Consider the following 17,218-nt stretch of genomic DNA (forward strand, 5'->3'; position numbering starts at 1 on the left):
CAGGAGGCTGAATGTTTTTTACATGGGCCCTCAGATCCTCAAAAGCTCTACAGCTGCACCACTGAGATTATCTTGACTGGCTGCATCCCCGCTTGGTATGTCATCAGCTTGGCATCCGACCGCAAGGCGCTACAGAGGGTAGTGTGTACGGCCCAGTACATCACTGGGGCAGAGCTCCCTGCCATCCAGGATCTCTATACAAGGCGGTGTCAGAGGAAGGCACTAACATTTTTTAAAGACTCCAGCCAACCAAGTCACAGACTGTTCTCTTTGCTACCACATGGCAAGTGGAACCGATACACCAAGTCTGGAACCAACAAGACACAAAACACCTTCTACCCCCAAGCCATAAGACGACTAAATAATTACCAAAATAGCTTTCCTAACTATCTGCATTGACCCTTTTTGCACTAAGTCTTTTGACTCATCACATATGCTGCTGCTACTTTTTATTATCTATTCTGTTACCTAGTCACTTTACCGCTGCCTATATGTACATATCTACCTCAATTACGTTGTACTCCTACACATCCACTTGGTTCTGGTACCCTGTGTATATAGCCAAGTTATCATTACTCATTGTTTTTATTCCTCATGTTGCATATTTTTTTTCTATATTTTTCACTCTGTATTGTTGGGAAGGCCTGAAAGCAAGCATTTCACTGTAAGTCTACACCTCTTGTTTACAAAGCATGTGACAAAGCAAATTACACTTTGATTTTGATTTGATTTATCACTGTTGTGTTATTGGAGTAAAGCTCCATGAACCAGCCCCATCTCAGTAGTGTAAAGTATGAATGATTATTTAGAGATTGTGATATTGATACAGGCTGCCATTGCCCAGCTGTGGTTGTTCATCAGGTTGACACAACAAGCCATGTGGACAATATGAACGATACAGAGGATTACGGTATCTCCCTAGTGTCTCAGTGATACATCTCAGCTATTAGGTGAATAGATGATAATAGTTCCCCACGAAATCAAGAGAACTGTGTATTTGCAGTTATTTCTCTCCCTTCAATTTGCTCAAACAAGAAGTACTTTTTTGCAACCCTTAATGTGCGTAAAGGCCTGAGGAGTAAGAAGGCCTCAGTGTTTCATGTCTCCAGTATCCAGAAGTTCCTGAGCAGGGTGAAGTAATTACAGCTCCAGATCAACCTCCTTTTAGTCAAGTTTGACATTGGCAGTCGAGCTATGCGTCTCCAAAAGATCCCCCTTTTAACATATTGTGTTTGATTTATGCCTTAACCAGGGCAGCATTTGTCAATTAATCTCTTTTGAATTGACCCATCTTGGTTACTCTCATGGTCTTGTCAGAATGTGAAATTCCCTATCTCAGCTTCTGGTAATAGTGTGTGTGTGCGCGGCCGTGCACATGCCTGCATACAAGAGAGCGAGCGATAGAGAGAATGACAGAGAGAGCGAAAGAGAATGACAGAGAGATAACAGGGAGAAAAATTGACAAGGATAGAATGACATAGAGAGAGAATGAGAGAGAGATAATGGAGTGTCTTGTCCCACAGTTACCTCTGGAGAGGACGTTTGTTATGGTTCACGATTTAGCAGCTCCCCGTGAAGCTCCACTGATGAGAGAGACATGACTATGGAATGACATGAAAAATGTGAAAATAAACAGCCTGTGGTCTCATACATGGCTTACATACCTAACTTCACACTAAAACCTACACAGCAACCAAAACACAAAGATAGCTCTGACTTTCTTTTTGCTTTCATGGCACATTTTCAGTGGATCCAACTCACACCTGTTTGAACATGCTCATCATATCCAAAACAACTAAAATCCCTAAGCTTTCAGATTTGTATCATAAACTTAGAATCCACGTGAGAATATTACAATGACATTACAAAGTCTCAGATCTAAAGCTCAACTAATAACTAAGTGAAGAACGTCAAAATGTGTCTTTTGCTTCTTCAAAGTGTAACGAGTGCACTGAGAGTCAGGAAACAAGTTCAGGGAGTGAGCGTAAACATAAACTAATACAAGACCCCACGAGCAACGCACAGATATGAAACAGAAACAATAACGCCTGGGGAAGGAACCAAAGGGAGTGACATATATAGGGAAGGTAATCAGGGAAGTGATGGAGTCCAGGTGAGTCTGATGATGCAGAGGTGTGCGTAACGATGGTGACAGGTGTGCGCCATAAAGAGCAGCCTGGTGACCTAGAGGTCAGAGAGGGAGCACATGTGGCACAAAGTAACAATAAAGAGAGTCATGATGCTCTTGAATTATGAGACAAGTTATTGACACCTTCCTTTGGCAGGCAGGAAATAAGTACTTTTCATATTTCCAACCAGATTATGACCACAATACGAATGCCAATACCAGGCCTCTCTGTTAGCCAGATGAAGCCTCTATGATAATGTAATCAGCTAAATCTGATGAGAGGCGCTCTAAAATGCAAATTATAATTTGACTCCACACTATAATCAAAGTGAATAATTATCCAGCCCTTGTAAAGATGCATTGATAATCTGATTCTGGACTCATACATTTTTGCTCTGAAAAAGAAACACATTAAACACAGTTCTTTCAAGTTGAAGGGATCATTAGGTTAATAGCACTTTAATGGTGTGAAGAAAGGTTTACAGAGATCGGTCATCTTGTACTGTCATTCACTATTTATGCCTTGGTACGTCAAGAATGCCTTTGTCATGACTAGCCCTTTATTATACACACACCCCACACAGACACATACATACACACACACACACGCTCTCTCTCTCAGGATGAGAGTCCTGTCCTTACACAAAACCTCAATCTCTTAATATGCCCTTCATGCCTGTGGAACTGGGTGGTGTTACCATGGAGACAGGGCTTTTGAGTCATATCCTCCAGTGGCAGGGCTGAGCTGCATGGCTCTGTACCCTGTACAGCTAGCTACGGACCCTCTGCAAAACACACCAGAGCAGGTGAAATATCTGCACCTCAAAGAGCTGCCCCCCGCTGACCTCCACAATACTGTATTTCAAGCACCAATACATTTCCCACTGATCCGTGCCCACAGGTAGTGGATGAAGTAACTTAAAATGCTTTCTTAGGGCTGACATGGGATGAGGGATCAGGGTCTAGCAATTCCACTGGAACGTGAACAATCATTTGTTGAGTCGTTTGACATTTTTGATGCACGCAAATTTTTCAAAGGCCGTCAGATCACTGAAAGGTTTTGATGAGTTCCTCCACATACTGTAAATGACACCCTCTCTTTTTGTAACTGTGCAACTGCTCACCCCCTTTTCTATTCTCAGGCCAAAGTGAGATCAGCAATACATGGTAATGTCAGTGTAGCAAATAGAGATGAACATTTACATTTACATTTAAGTCATTTAGCAGACGCTCTTATCCAGAGCGACTTACAAATTGGTGCATTCACCTTATGACATCCAGTGGAACAGCCACTTTACAATAGTGCATGAACACAAGGAACATTAAAATAAAATCTTTTGGTATTTGTTTCATTAGTTCATTGTTGATATAGTCCCAAAATGCATCATACCGGCTGTATTTCTATATTTTGAAAGTTGTATATCTTGAAAACTTGATCACTGACATGCAAAACATTTTGATACTACTGTATGTACTGTATGTCAATAATGGACTAATTAAAAAAATACAAAAATTGTCACACCCTGATCTGTTTCACCTGTCCTTGTGATTGTCTCCACCCTCTCCAGGTGTCACCCATCTTCCCTTTTACCCTCAGTGTATTTATACCTGTGTTCTCTGTATGCCTGTTGTCTTGCCAATTCAACCATTCTGTATACTTCTGGCCCCTCTTTGGACACTGTGTTAACTAACCTCCAGACGAGCTTCAATGCCATACAACTCTCCTTCCGTGGCCTCCAACTGCTCTTAAATGCAAGTAAAACTAAATGCATGCTGTTCAATCGATCACTGCCCGCACTTGCCCGCCCGTCCAGCATCACTACTCTGGACGGCTCTGACTTACGAATACGTGGAATACGTGGACAACTACAAATACATAGGTGTCTGGTTAGACTGTGAACTCTCCTTCAAGACTCACATTAAGCATCTCCAAACCAAAATTAAATCTAGAATCGGCTTCCTATATTGCAACAAAGCATCCTTCACTCATGCTGCCAAACATACCGTCGTAAAACTGACCATCCTACCGATCCTCGACTTTCGCGATGTCTTTTACAAAATAGCCTCAGACACTCTACTCAACAAATTGGATGCAATCTATCACTGTGCCAACCGTTTTGTCACCAAAGCCCCATACACTACCCACCACTGCGACCTGTACGCTCTCGTTGGTTGGCCCTCGCTTCATACTCGTCACCAAACCCACTGGCTACAGGTCATCTACAAGTCTCTGCTAGGTAAAGCCCTGCCTTATCTCAGCTCACTGGTCACTATAGCAGCACCCACTTGTAGCATGCGCTCCAGCAGGTATATCTCACTGGTCAATCCCAAAGCCAATTCCTCTTTTGGCTGCCTTTCCTTCCAGTTCTCTGATGCCAATGACTGGAACAAACTGCAAAAAACACTGAAGCTGGAGACTCATATCTCCCTCACTAGCTTTAACCTGTTAGTCCACTAGGGGCATTATTTTATTTTTGGATAAAAAGACGTGCCCGTTTTAAGCGCAATATTTTGTCACGAAAAGATGCTCGACTATGCTTGGAATTGTTTTGGAAAGAAGACACTCTTACGTTTCCAGAACTGCAAAGATTTTCACTGTGAGTGCCTTATAACAAAAGCTTCAGGCAAAACCAAGATGTTTGAGCGACCAGGAAATGAACAGGATTTCTGAAGGTACGTTTTCCATGATCGCCTTATATGGCTGTGAATGCGATAGGAATGAACGGACACTTCATCTCCATCACGCTGTCTCCCTGCAGGTAGCTACCATTAAGAAAACATAAGGAGCCACATCAGAACCTAATGAAAGGGTTCCAATCTCTGGCGGAACGCCACGACCATGGGTTCAATGCGTTGATGGTGAATATCCGTGAATTCTCACAGGCAGCATGCTACATCTGAGACCTCACAATCGCTCTGTAACCCCCCTACCAGTGGTTGGTTTGTTCAGCCTACACCGACTCCCTGAGAACCCTGTTTACTTTCTCCGGAATGACATGCTGGGGATCATGGAACCTGCCCGGCGTTTCTTTCCAGTGCTACCTTATTTTTGAGCTACAGCCATCTTCGCATCTTCGTTCCCTTTGGATATGTCAGAAATTGCGTATCTTATTACGCTAATGTCTGGAAGGGAGCTCTCCTGGGCTACAGCTGTTTGGGAGCAACAATCCGCCGTTTGCTATAATCTGGAAGATTTCATGGCAGAGGTGAGGAAGGTGTTCAACTCTCCTGTGCTCGGGAGAGAGGCGACCCGAAAACTACTGAAATTACATCAGAATTCCAGTAGTGTGGCAGACTACGCAGTAGATTTTCGCACATTGGCCGCTGACAGTGCCTGGAATCCGGAGGTCCTGTTCGATACCTTCCTTCACAGACTATCAGAGGAGATAAAAGACAAGCTTGCAGCTTGGGAGTTACATTTGGACCTCGATTCCCTCATCGCCCTTACCATTAGGATTGATGGGTGTCTACGGGAACACAGGAGTGAGAGGAGGTCGGATCTCGGTCACACTCATTCATCCGCTGCTGCTTGCTCACCTCAGAAGGAATCCGGAGGTCTGCGAAGGCTGCATTTCAGAGAAGATCTGAAGCCACCCTCGAATCATCGGCGATGGGTGAGTCAGACACACTGGAGCCTATGCAACTGGACAGAGCTAGATTATCGCCAAGGGAACGTTCACGTAGGCTGAGCTCCAACTGTTGTCTGTTTTGTGGTGTTGCGAGGGATTTCATAGCCACCTGCCCAGTAAAGAGACCTGACTCATTAGTAGGTATGAGTGCACTGATCCAGACTCTTTTTGTAATCCTTCTGTGGGGAGACCAGGACCAAGTCCCTCCAGGTGCTCATTGACTCTGGGACATATGAGAGTTTTATGGACGCTACCTTGGTATTGGAACGAGGTATCCCCACTAAACTCCTCTCCGTTCCCAAGGACGCTAGGGCACTGGATGGCCGATCCATTAGAAGAGTCACGCACAGCACGGTTCCCATTAAACTGCGGGTATCTGGCAATCACAGTCTCTACAGCTTCTCCTTATTGAATCCCCTCATGGTCCTGTTGTGTTGGGATTTTCTTGGCTCCAAAAGCACAATCCCGTTATTGACTGGACCATGGGTTCAATCCTGGGTTGGAGCCCATTCTGTCACTCCCACTGCCGTAAAGCAGCGCAGCCACCCCTGAGATGTCCTCCTTGGGGTTTTAGTAAAGCCTCGGATTTCCCTACTGTTCCCGCAGAGTACTATGATCTCCTGGAGGTATTCAACAAGGCTTGTGCTACCTCTATTCCTCCACTTCATCCCTACGATTGTGCCATTGACCTCCTCCTGGGCACCACACCACCTCGAGGTCGGCCATAATCCCTATCCGGCCCCGAGACCAAGGCCATGGAGGAGTACATTGAGGACTCTCTGGCTGCTGGGAGCATTCATCCTTCTGCATCCCCTGTCGGCGCAGGGCTTTCTCTTTGTGGAAAAGAACAATTCCCTACGTCCATTCATCGACTACCGGGACCTCAATGACATCATGATTAAGAATCCTTACCCCCTGCCACTCTTCTCCTCTGCTGTCGAACCTCTCCAGGGGACTACCATCTTTTCCAAGTTGGACCTTCGGAATGCCTACCATCTTGTTACGCGAGGGGGATGAGTGGAAGACAGCTTTCAACGCGGCCAGTGGACACTGAGTATCTGGTCATGCCGTGCTCCCTCTGTTCTCCAGGCCCTGGTGAACGATGTCCTCTGTGACATGCTGAATCATTTTGTGTTTATCTACCTCGATGACATCCTTGTCGTCTTCTGGTCTGCCCAAGAACACGTCCTTCAGCGCTTCCTGGAGAACCAGTTGTTTGTGAAAGCTGAGAAATGTGAGTTTCACTGCTCTACTATCTCCTTTTTGGGATACGTCATCGCTGAAGGAAATGTCCAGATGGATCTTGAATTAGTGAGAGCAGTGGTGGATTGGCACCAACCCACACCCAGAGTGCAATTGCAATGTTTCCTGGGGTTTGCTCATTTCTACTGCCACTTCATCCAGGGTTACAGCACCCTGGCGGCTCTCCTCTGCACTCACTTCTCCCAAGGTACCTTTCACATGTTCCCCAGCTGTTGACAAGGCTTTTGTTAAGCATTGGTTCACTACTGCCCTCGTCCATCCGGACCTCTCCCGTCAGTTTGTTTGAGTTTGATGCTTCTGACGTTGGAGTGGGGGCCATCTTGTCCCAATGATCTGCCCAGGACGAAAAGCTCTATCCCTGTGTCTTCCGGTCCCATCGTCTCGATTCCGCTGAGAGAAATTATGACGTAGGTAACTGGGAATGTCTGGCAGTCAAGATGGCACTGGAGGAGTGGAGGCACTGGCTGGAAGGAGCGGATTTGGACCGACCATAAGAATTTGGAATATCTCCGCATAGCCAAGCTCCTTAACTCTAGGCAGGCAAATTGGGCTCTGTTATTCACCAAGTTCAACTTCACCATCTCCTACCGTCCCAGGGTCTAAGAATGTGAAGTCAGACTCTCTCTCACCTGTACAGTTCTGCTGCACCATGTCTGACTCTGAGACAATTCATCCCTACCTCATCCCTTACGGCTTCAGTTGTCTGGGGTATTGAGATGCTGGTCTGCAAGGCACAACGATCCCAGCTGGACCCTAGGAGGGGCCCGGCTAACTGGATGTTCGTCCCCTTTTCGGCCCAGTCCCAGGTCCTGGAATGGGCTCATTCTTCCAGGCTTACCTGTCATCCTGGCTCCTGTCGAACCCTGGCTATCAACATGGGATCTTCCCCTCCGGGTGCAGCCCGCAAACTTTCTCTCCATTTCATTGGTCCCTTCCCCATTAGTAGAGTCCTTAGTCCCACTACTGTTCGTCTTCTGTTACCCTGTACCCTCCATATACACCCTACTTTTCATGTGTCCAGGATTAAGCCCTTGTCTCACAGCCCTTTTGTCTTCTGTTTCCAGGCCCACCTCCCCTCCCGTGTCATCGATGGCCATCCGGTGTATAGGGTGAGACGCCTCCTGAGTGTTCAACCACGGGGCAGGGGTTTCCAGTACCTGGTTAACTGGGAGCGTTATGGCCCAGAGGAGAGGTGTTGGGTCCCCGCTAAGGACATCCTGGACCCGGCTCTCACTGCCAACTTTCACCACCAGCACCCCGGTCAACCAGGTATGCACCCAGGTAGGACACCAGGTGGTGCCCCTGGAGGGGGCTACTGTCACACTCTGATCTGTTTCAAATGTCCTTGTGATTGTCTCCGCCCCCCTGCCAGGTGTCACATCTTCCCTATTACCCTCAGTGTATTTATACCTGTATTTATACCTCCCTTTTGCCTGTCCCTGACCTCGAGCCTGCCTGCTGCCCTGTACCGTTTGGAGGCTGACCTGGTTATGAACTCGTGCCTGTCCTCGACCTGCCTCTTGCCTGCCCCTCGTTGTTCAATAAATAACAGACTCGAACCATCTGCCTCCTGTGTCTGCATCTGGGTCTCGCCTTGTGTCATTATAAAAATATATCTTTGGGGTGGAGTTTCCCTTTTATTAATAAGCCACCACTAACACTGTTTACAGTAGACAGACTATGTTAATTTTTTGCTTTTGGTGATCAGTAAGCCAAATATTTCTCAAGCTAAAAATTCTGAGGGTCTAAATATTCATAATTTCGGATCTGCCACAACAGAGCGTTGTTTTTTTCTGGCCATGTTGGGTGGCAGGGGCTGTTCGACTTCCATTGAAGTCTGTCAATATAATTTTCATGTACACTGAACAAAAATATAAACGCAACATGTAAAGTGTTTTCATGAGCTGAAAGATATTCCATACTCACAAACATATTTCTCTCAAATTTATTTTACATATAATAATAATAATAATAATAATATATGCCATTTAGCAGACGCTTTTATCCAAAGCGACTTACAGTCATGTGTGCATACATTCTACGTATGGGTGGTCCCGGGAATCGAACCCACTACCCTGGCGTTACAAGCGCCATGCTCTACCAACTGAGCTACAGAAGGAATTTCTCCTTTGCACAGATAATCCACCCACCTGACAGGTGTGACATATCAAGAAGCTGATTAAACAGCATGATTACACAGATGCACCTTGTGCTGGGGACAATAAAAGGTCACTTTAAAACGTGCAGTTTTGTCAAAACACAATCCCACAGATGTGTCATTTTGACAGTGTGCAATTGGCATGCTGACTGCAGGAATGTACACCAGAGCTGTTGCCAGATAATTTAATGTTAATTTCTCTACCGCCGCCAATGTCGTTTTGGAGAATTTGGCAGTACGTCCAACCAGCCTCACAACCGCAGACCACGTTTAACCACGCCAGCCCAGGTTCTCTGCATCCTGCTTCTTTACCCGTGAGAGTCTGAGACCAGCTATCCGGACAGCTGATACAACTGAGGAGTCGTTCTGTCTGAAATAAAGCTGTTTTGTGGGGAAAACTCCTTTCGATTGGCTGGGCCTGGCTCCCAAGTGCGCGGGCCTATGCCCTCCCAGGCCCACCCATGGCTGCACCCCTACCCAGTCATGTTAAATCTATAGATTAGGGCCTAATGATTGTATTTAAATTGACTGATTTCCTTATATGAACTGTAACTCAGTAATTATTTGAAATTGTTGCATGTTGCGTTTTTTCTTTTCAGTATATATGCTAAGGTGGGTGAGCGGTGACTTATTTTTTTCTTTGTTGCAGGAGTCATCAATGATCTTTATCTCTGCAGCACAAAATGGAAATGTTGTTCATGGTCACCAGACTACTGGACTTTTCCTCTTCACGGTGCGCAGGAGTAGGGTCATGACATTCAGACACCGCACCCGTGCTGTTCTCACATGATTGGTGGAGCAGAGCAGAACCCTGACTCCGGGGTTAGAGAAGAAGGCGAGCGCTCTGGGCTGAGGCATGCATCTCATTACTGAAGCAGAGGCCTCTGGTGGGGAAGGAGGAACAGAAGGACACAGAGGGGCTGGAAGAGGTTTGGAGAGGGAAAGGACTCACAGCCAAGAGGAAGGGAATGGTGGGGCCCAGGGGGCAGACATAGTCATGTACAACAGGCCTAAGTGGCAGAGTGGCAGGGAACAAAGAAGAGCCTGACTTCCCTCAAGCCACACATTGAATATGCCCTCGGCTTGGAATCTTAACAGATGGTGACTATTTCTCTCAGTATATCTTTATTAATACTTTTGCATAATAATGTATGTTTGGATCATACTGTACTTTTGCATGTCTACTACTTATTGTGGCACGATGAACCATGTTGTGCATCATTTGAAAGTTTGAGGTTATATTTTAGCAAGCTCTCTCATTCTTGACTGAGGTACAAAGCAGCACATTATGGTCATTTTTCTCTACAGCAAACACAATATTCAACATAGGGAGAGACTTCATTTTTAAATATTAGTTCTCATTCTTAATGCAACCTACATAGGCCCTAGATACAAGTCCTCATGAACACTGCGGTTCTATAATAATGTTCTTTCATTATTCCCTGGGTCTTCTGAAAGGGCGAATAGCCCGGAAACTCCATGTTTCCTTTTTTGAATGAAAAACCTAGATTGTCATTAGGACAGCATGGCTGCAAAGAGAGCCCTTGATGAAATACTCAGAATCATACTTCACTGTCTGAAGACTTATTCTGCTTCACCAAGATCTCCTTCATTTATTAAGACTCAACAATGGTCTGAGCAGAGTTATTAAAAGCCTTTACAAACTCCCCACATATTTCTGAGGGGCTCTCTCTATCACGGTGGACTTTCTCCATAAAACAGAACACCTGTAGTACCTCTTGATTCATTTTTAATATGTGGCCCTCGTGTACTGTCTTCACATGCTTTCATGTCATTCCACCCAACTCATTGTTTATTATTATTAACCCTTATTTTACCTGGTAAAATGACTGAGAACATGTTCTCATTTACAGCAACAACCTGGGGAATAGCTACAGGGGAGAGGAGATGAATGAGCCAATTGTAAGCTGGGGATGATTAGGTGACCATGATGGTATGAAGGCCAGATTGGGAATTTAGCCAGGACACCGGGGTTAACACCCCTACTCTTACGATAAGTGCCATGGGATCTTTAGTGAACACAGAGAATCAGGACACCAGTTTAACGTCCCATCCGAAAGACAGCACCCTACTCAGGGCAATGTCCCCAATCGCTTCCCTGGGGCATTGGGATATTTGTTTAGACCAGAGGAAAGGGTGCCTCCTATTGGCCCTCCTACACCACTTCCAGTAGCATCTAGTCTCCCATCCAGGACCAACCCTGTTAGCTTCAGAAGCAAGACAGCAGTGGGGTGCAGGCTGGTTTGCTGCTTGTTTCATGTGAATTTGATTTGATTTATTATCTACTCAAAAACATTGCTAAAAGGAAAGTTTACCCTTCATTTGTAAATGTTATGGAAGGCAGTACACCTTCACAATATACTGTAACTTCTGGTCAGGTCTGCCCAATGTCCTCTTAACACCAGTGAAGGGAACCTGCCTTTAACATGCACACTTCACTCGCCTTCAACTACAAGCTTGTTATACCTTTGGTAGTTTCATCAGACAAAGGATGGACAATCAAGCATACAATATCTCAGTCTTTCAATAGTAACCCTAATTATTATTATCATTGGAGAACGCATCTCTCTTAGCTGTACGTACAATAGAGAAGACATAATTGAGGGGTTGAATATAGTGTGTATCATAAACCGCAATAATGGAAGGAAAGTTGGAGCACAACTAATAAATTACAGTTAACAAAAATGCATGCTTAATTCAGTATAAATTAATGTATAGAATTGATTATACAAGAGACACAATTCACAAATTATGCCGCACAATTCAGAGTCATGCATAAATCTAATAATGACTCAATAATCAATGCTTTCTGGGAATGCTTTAAAGTCTGGAAGTTGTGAGCGGAGCTGGAAAGTTGGCTGTCGGAAGTATTACAATCCGCCTTTCTGCATATTTCAATACATTGCATATTTATTTACATTTTATTTCACCTTTATTTAACCAGGTAGGATAGTTGAGAACAAGTTCTCATTTACAACTGCAACCTGGCTAAGATAAAGCAAAGCAGTTAGACACATTCAACAACAGAGTTACACATGGAATAAACAAACATACAGAAAGTAAAACAGTAGAAAAAAGTATACATACAGTGTGTGCAAATGAGGTATGTTAAGGGAGGAAAGGCAATGAAACAGGCCATAGTGTCGAGGTAATTACTGGAGTGATAGATGTGCAGAAGATGAATATGCAAGTAGAGATACTGGGGTTTGGCGACGAATATGAAGCGAGGGCCAGCCAACAAGAGCGTACAGGTCGCAGTGGTGGGTAGTATATGGGGCTTTGGTGACAAAATGGATGGCCCTGTGATAGACTGCACCCAATTTGTCGAGTCGAGTGTTGGAGGCTATTTTGTAAATGACATTGCCGAAGTCGAGGATCGGTAGGATAGTCAGTTGTACGAGGGTATGTTTGGCATCATGAGTGAAGGACGCTTTGTTGCGAAATGGGAAGCTGTTTCTAGACTTAATTTTGGATTGGAGGTGCTTAATGTGAGTCTGGAAGGAGAGTTTATAGTCACCTAGGTATTTGTAGTTGTCCACATATTCTAGGTCAGAAGCGTCCAGAGTAGTGATGCTGGTTAGACTGTAAACTCGAAAGCCTTGGCCAGGTCGATGAATACGGCTGCACAGTATCGTCTTTTATCGATGGCATATAGGACATCGTTTAGGACCTTGAGCGTGGCTGAGGTGCACCCATGACCAGCCCGAAAGCCAGATTGCATAGCTGAGAAGGTGCAGTGGGATTCGAAATGGTCGGTGATCTGTTTGTTATCTTGGCTTTCGAAGACCTTAGAAAGGCAGGGTAGGATAGATATAGGTCTGTAACAGTTTGGGTCTAGAGTGTCTTCTGCCTTTGAAGAGGGGGATGACAGCAGCAGCTTTCCAATCCTTGGGGATCTCAGACGATACGAAAGAGAGGTTGAACGGGCTAGTGATAGGGGTTGCAACAATTTCGTCAGATCATTTAAAAAAGAGAGGGTCCAGATTGTCTAGCCCGACTGATTTGTAGGGGTCCAGATTTTGCAGTTCTTTCAGAACATCAGCTATCTGGATTTGGGTGAAGGAAAAATGGGGGAGGGTTGGGCGAGTTGCTGTGGGGGGTGCAGGGCAGTTGACCGGGGTAGAGTAGCCAGGTGGAAAGCATGGCCAGCCATAGAAAAATGCTTATTGAAATTCTCAATTATCGTGGATTTGTCGGTGGTGACAGTGTTTCCTAGCCTCAGTGCAGTAGGCAGCTGGGAGGAGGTACTCTTATTCTCCATGGACTTTACAGTGTCCCAGAACGTTTTGGAGTTTGTGCTACAGGATGAACATTTCTGTTTGAAAAAGCTAGCCTTAGCTTTCCTAACTGCTTGTGTATATTGGTTCCTAACTTCCCTTGAAAAGTTGCATATCACGGGGGCTATTTGATGCTAATGCAGTACGCCACAGGATGTTTGGGGGGGTGTAGTGAGATACCAATGGGCTGGGTGATTCTCTTCTCATCTTGAAAAAACGTAGACTTAAATCTTGGAAGTCAATCAATCCTCAATTATTAACACAATGGAAAAATCTAGTGATTTGTTATTGAAATAGCAAGTGTGACCGAGAAAAAGTAGCAAACAATAATGCTGGCTAGGGATGGGGGTGTGATCATGTGGGACTGGGCAGATGAGATGTAAACATTGTTTGTGTGTGTCTAAGTTGTTGTTTGTATATATAAGTTTGCTTGTGGAGTGTAAAAAAAATGTTACGGCAAAAAATGTTATGATTTGAAGCATTTAGCTTTCATAAAGCAGGAATTAATTGGTCTAGTCCTTCTCATTAGCTCCCTAACAGCCCAAAGCAATTATTCATGGTGAGTAATGTGTACTTATCTGAACATGTTTATGGTAAAAGTGTCCTTTCAGCTGTAGCTTTAATGAGCATGTACCATTTAATGAGAGAAAAACAATATGTTTGTATAGACTTTGACACCCGTAATTACTACTTCTTTATGGCAAAAGATGTGAATGCACAGTCTTACAATGATTTTGAGAAACTGCATGTTACACAGTATCATATCATAAAAGATACATACCAGCTTACAGTAACGGGTTGTATGCCATAGCATGGATGAAGGAATTATTATATGTTCATTATGGCACTGATATCAGAGAGGAAGTGGCGAAGCGAGAGGCTCCACTTCTGTTAATTTGTCCATTCGAGAATACAGCGATAAGCAGACCAAGCTGGGGTTTTTTGTATGGAGGTGTATGAGAAAGTGTCGGATTTGGTAAACAAAAAGTGATTGCTAATTTGCTAAGTGATGCTTATTTGATCAAATAGAAGTTTCGTAACGTTTAGGTTGTTACAAATGTACTGATATAAGTGGACACACGTGGCATCTAGGCAAAAAATATATGTATTTTATATCAGAGTTGTCTGTTGTTCACACGCATATCTGCCCACTCATTGGTTGGAATTTTCCCACCTGATCCCGCCGCCACCCACCTGCCTTTCCGACATTGTGACTCCTATTAGGGCAGAGGCAAGAACATCTTATCATGATATAGAGTATCTCTGCTATTATGCAGATATCTACATTAGAGTTTTTCCCAATTGTTTACACACTAAAACTGACCCATGAGGAACAATGATCCAAACTCATTCAGCAGAACCATGTACCAAATCTGCAATACTAATGGCACATGTTTTGCTTTACACTCAGATTGCAATTCTATAATAAACTTTTGGCATGACGCGACATACAATGCTCTACCTTTGGCACAAACTTCACATGTATTTTGTGCAAATGATAAGCAACACTGTTCAAGAAGCAAAGCACAATTACCAATTTATCACTTTCATTCTTCACATGCAAACACTAATTGGTAAATGTTCACTTTGCAATCAGACCTTGGTATAGATTTTTTTTAAAGGCCACCAGTGAGTACCCATGTGTTTGGAGAACAATGAAAGCAAACTTGTCAGAGAGAGGTAGAGGTGGAGGAAGACCAAGAACAAGAACAAGAGTAATCTCTGATGAAACTCGATCGACTGTGGTGGACCATGTGGTCAACCACAGTTTGACCTTGAGAGAGGCTGGGCAGAGTGTGCAGCCCAATCTGAGCCACTTCCATCATCTGGACGTTCCAAAATGGGCATAGGTATGTACTGCAGACATTGGACCTACAGTATCTGCTACTTTTATTACTTGACAGTAGTACAACATAAAGCACAGTAAAGACTGCAGATTCCAATACAGACTGTAAGGGGAAATAAAGTAAATATTTCAAGTATTACTGTATGTACGAAATTAGGAGCTACAGTGTCTTGCAAAAGTATTCATCCCCCTTGGTGTTTTTCCTATTTTGTTGAATTACAACCTATAATTGAAATGTATTTTTGGAGGGTTTGATTCAAAGTGAGCTTATCAACCATAGCCCTCATCCTTAAGAAACACCTCAAACATCTCCAGATCAAGCAAATCTACAGAGTCCCATTTGAAAGGAATTTCCAAAGAGTGAACGATAAATGGTGCGAATATGCTCAAGTAAGTAATGTACTAGTACTACACTCTTGAAACATTAAAGACTCACTGATGTTGCCAGTGAACTTTACTATACAGCAATTACAGTATTTACTGGAATTTCAGAGAATCATGGAGTTAGATGCAAATACTGACCCATGACTACTCACCTTGAATTGGCGAGTAATTTTTCTTTAAATAGTCGGACGAGAGGGACATTTTTATTTTATTTATTTCACCTTTATTCAACCAGGTAGGCTAGTTGAGAACAAGTTCTCATTTGCAACTGCGACCTGGCCAAGATAAAGCATAGCAGTGTGAACAGACAACACAGAGTTACACATGGAGTAAACAATTAGCAAGTCAATAACACAGTAGAAAAAAATGGGCAGTCTATATACAATGTGTGCAAAAGGCATGAGGAGGTAGGCGAATAATACAATTTTGCAGATTAACACTGGAGTGATAAATGATCAGATGGGCATGTACAGGTAGAGATATTGGTGTGCAAAAGAGCAGAAAAGTAAATAAATAAAAACAGTATAAAAACAGTATGGGAATGAGGTAGGTGAAAAAGGGTGAGCTATTTACCTATAGACTATGTACAGCTGCAGCGATCGGTTAGCTGCTCGGATAGCTGATGTTTGAAGTTGGAGAGGGAGATAAAAGTCTCAACTTCAGCGATTTTGCAATTCGTTCAGTCACAGGCAGCAGAGTACTGGAACGAAAGGCAGCCAAATGAGGTGTTGGCTTTAGGGATGATCAGTGAGATACACCTGCTGGAGCGCGTGCTACGGATGGGTGTTGCCATCGTGACCAGTGAACTGAGATAAGGCGGAGCTTTACCTAGCATGGACTTGTAGATGACCTGGAGCCAGTGGGTCTGGCGACGAATATGTAGTGAGGGCCAGCCGACTAGAGCATACAAGTCGCAGTGGTGGGTGGTATAAGGTGCTTTAGTGACAAAACGGATGGCACTGTGATAGACTGCATCCAGTTTGCTGAGTAGAGTGTTGGAAGCCATTTTGTAGATGACATCGCCGAAGTCGAGGATCGGTAGGATAGTCAGTTTTACTAGGGTAAGCTTGGCAGCGTGAGTGAAGGAGGCTTTGTTGCGGAATAGAAAGCCGACTCTGGATTTGATTTTTGATTGGAGATGTTTGATGTGAGTCTGGAAGGAGAGTTTGCAGTCTAGCCAGACACCTAGGTACTTATAGATGTCCACATATTCAAGGTTGGAACCATCCAGGGTGGTGATGCTAGTCGGGCATGCGGGTGCAGGCAGCGATCGGTTGAAAAGCATGCATTTGGTTTTACTCGCGTTTAAGAGCAGTTGGAGGCCACGGAAGGGTGCTGTATGGCATTGAAGCTCGTTTGGAGGTTGGATAGCACCGAGGCTGTTGAGTCTGCCGATAAGAATTTGGTGATTGACAGAGTCGAAAGCCTTGGCGAGGTCGATGAAGACGGCTGCACAGTACTGTCTTTTATCGATGGCGGTTATGATATCATTTAGTACCTTGAGTGTGGCTG

Source organism: Oncorhynchus keta, chromosome 18 (genome assembly GCF_023373465.1).
Source record: "Oncorhynchus keta strain PuntledgeMale-10-30-2019 chromosome 18, Oket_V2, whole genome shotgun sequence".
Taxonomy (NCBI): Eukaryota; Metazoa; Chordata; class Actinopteri; order Salmoniformes; family Salmonidae; genus Oncorhynchus; species Oncorhynchus keta.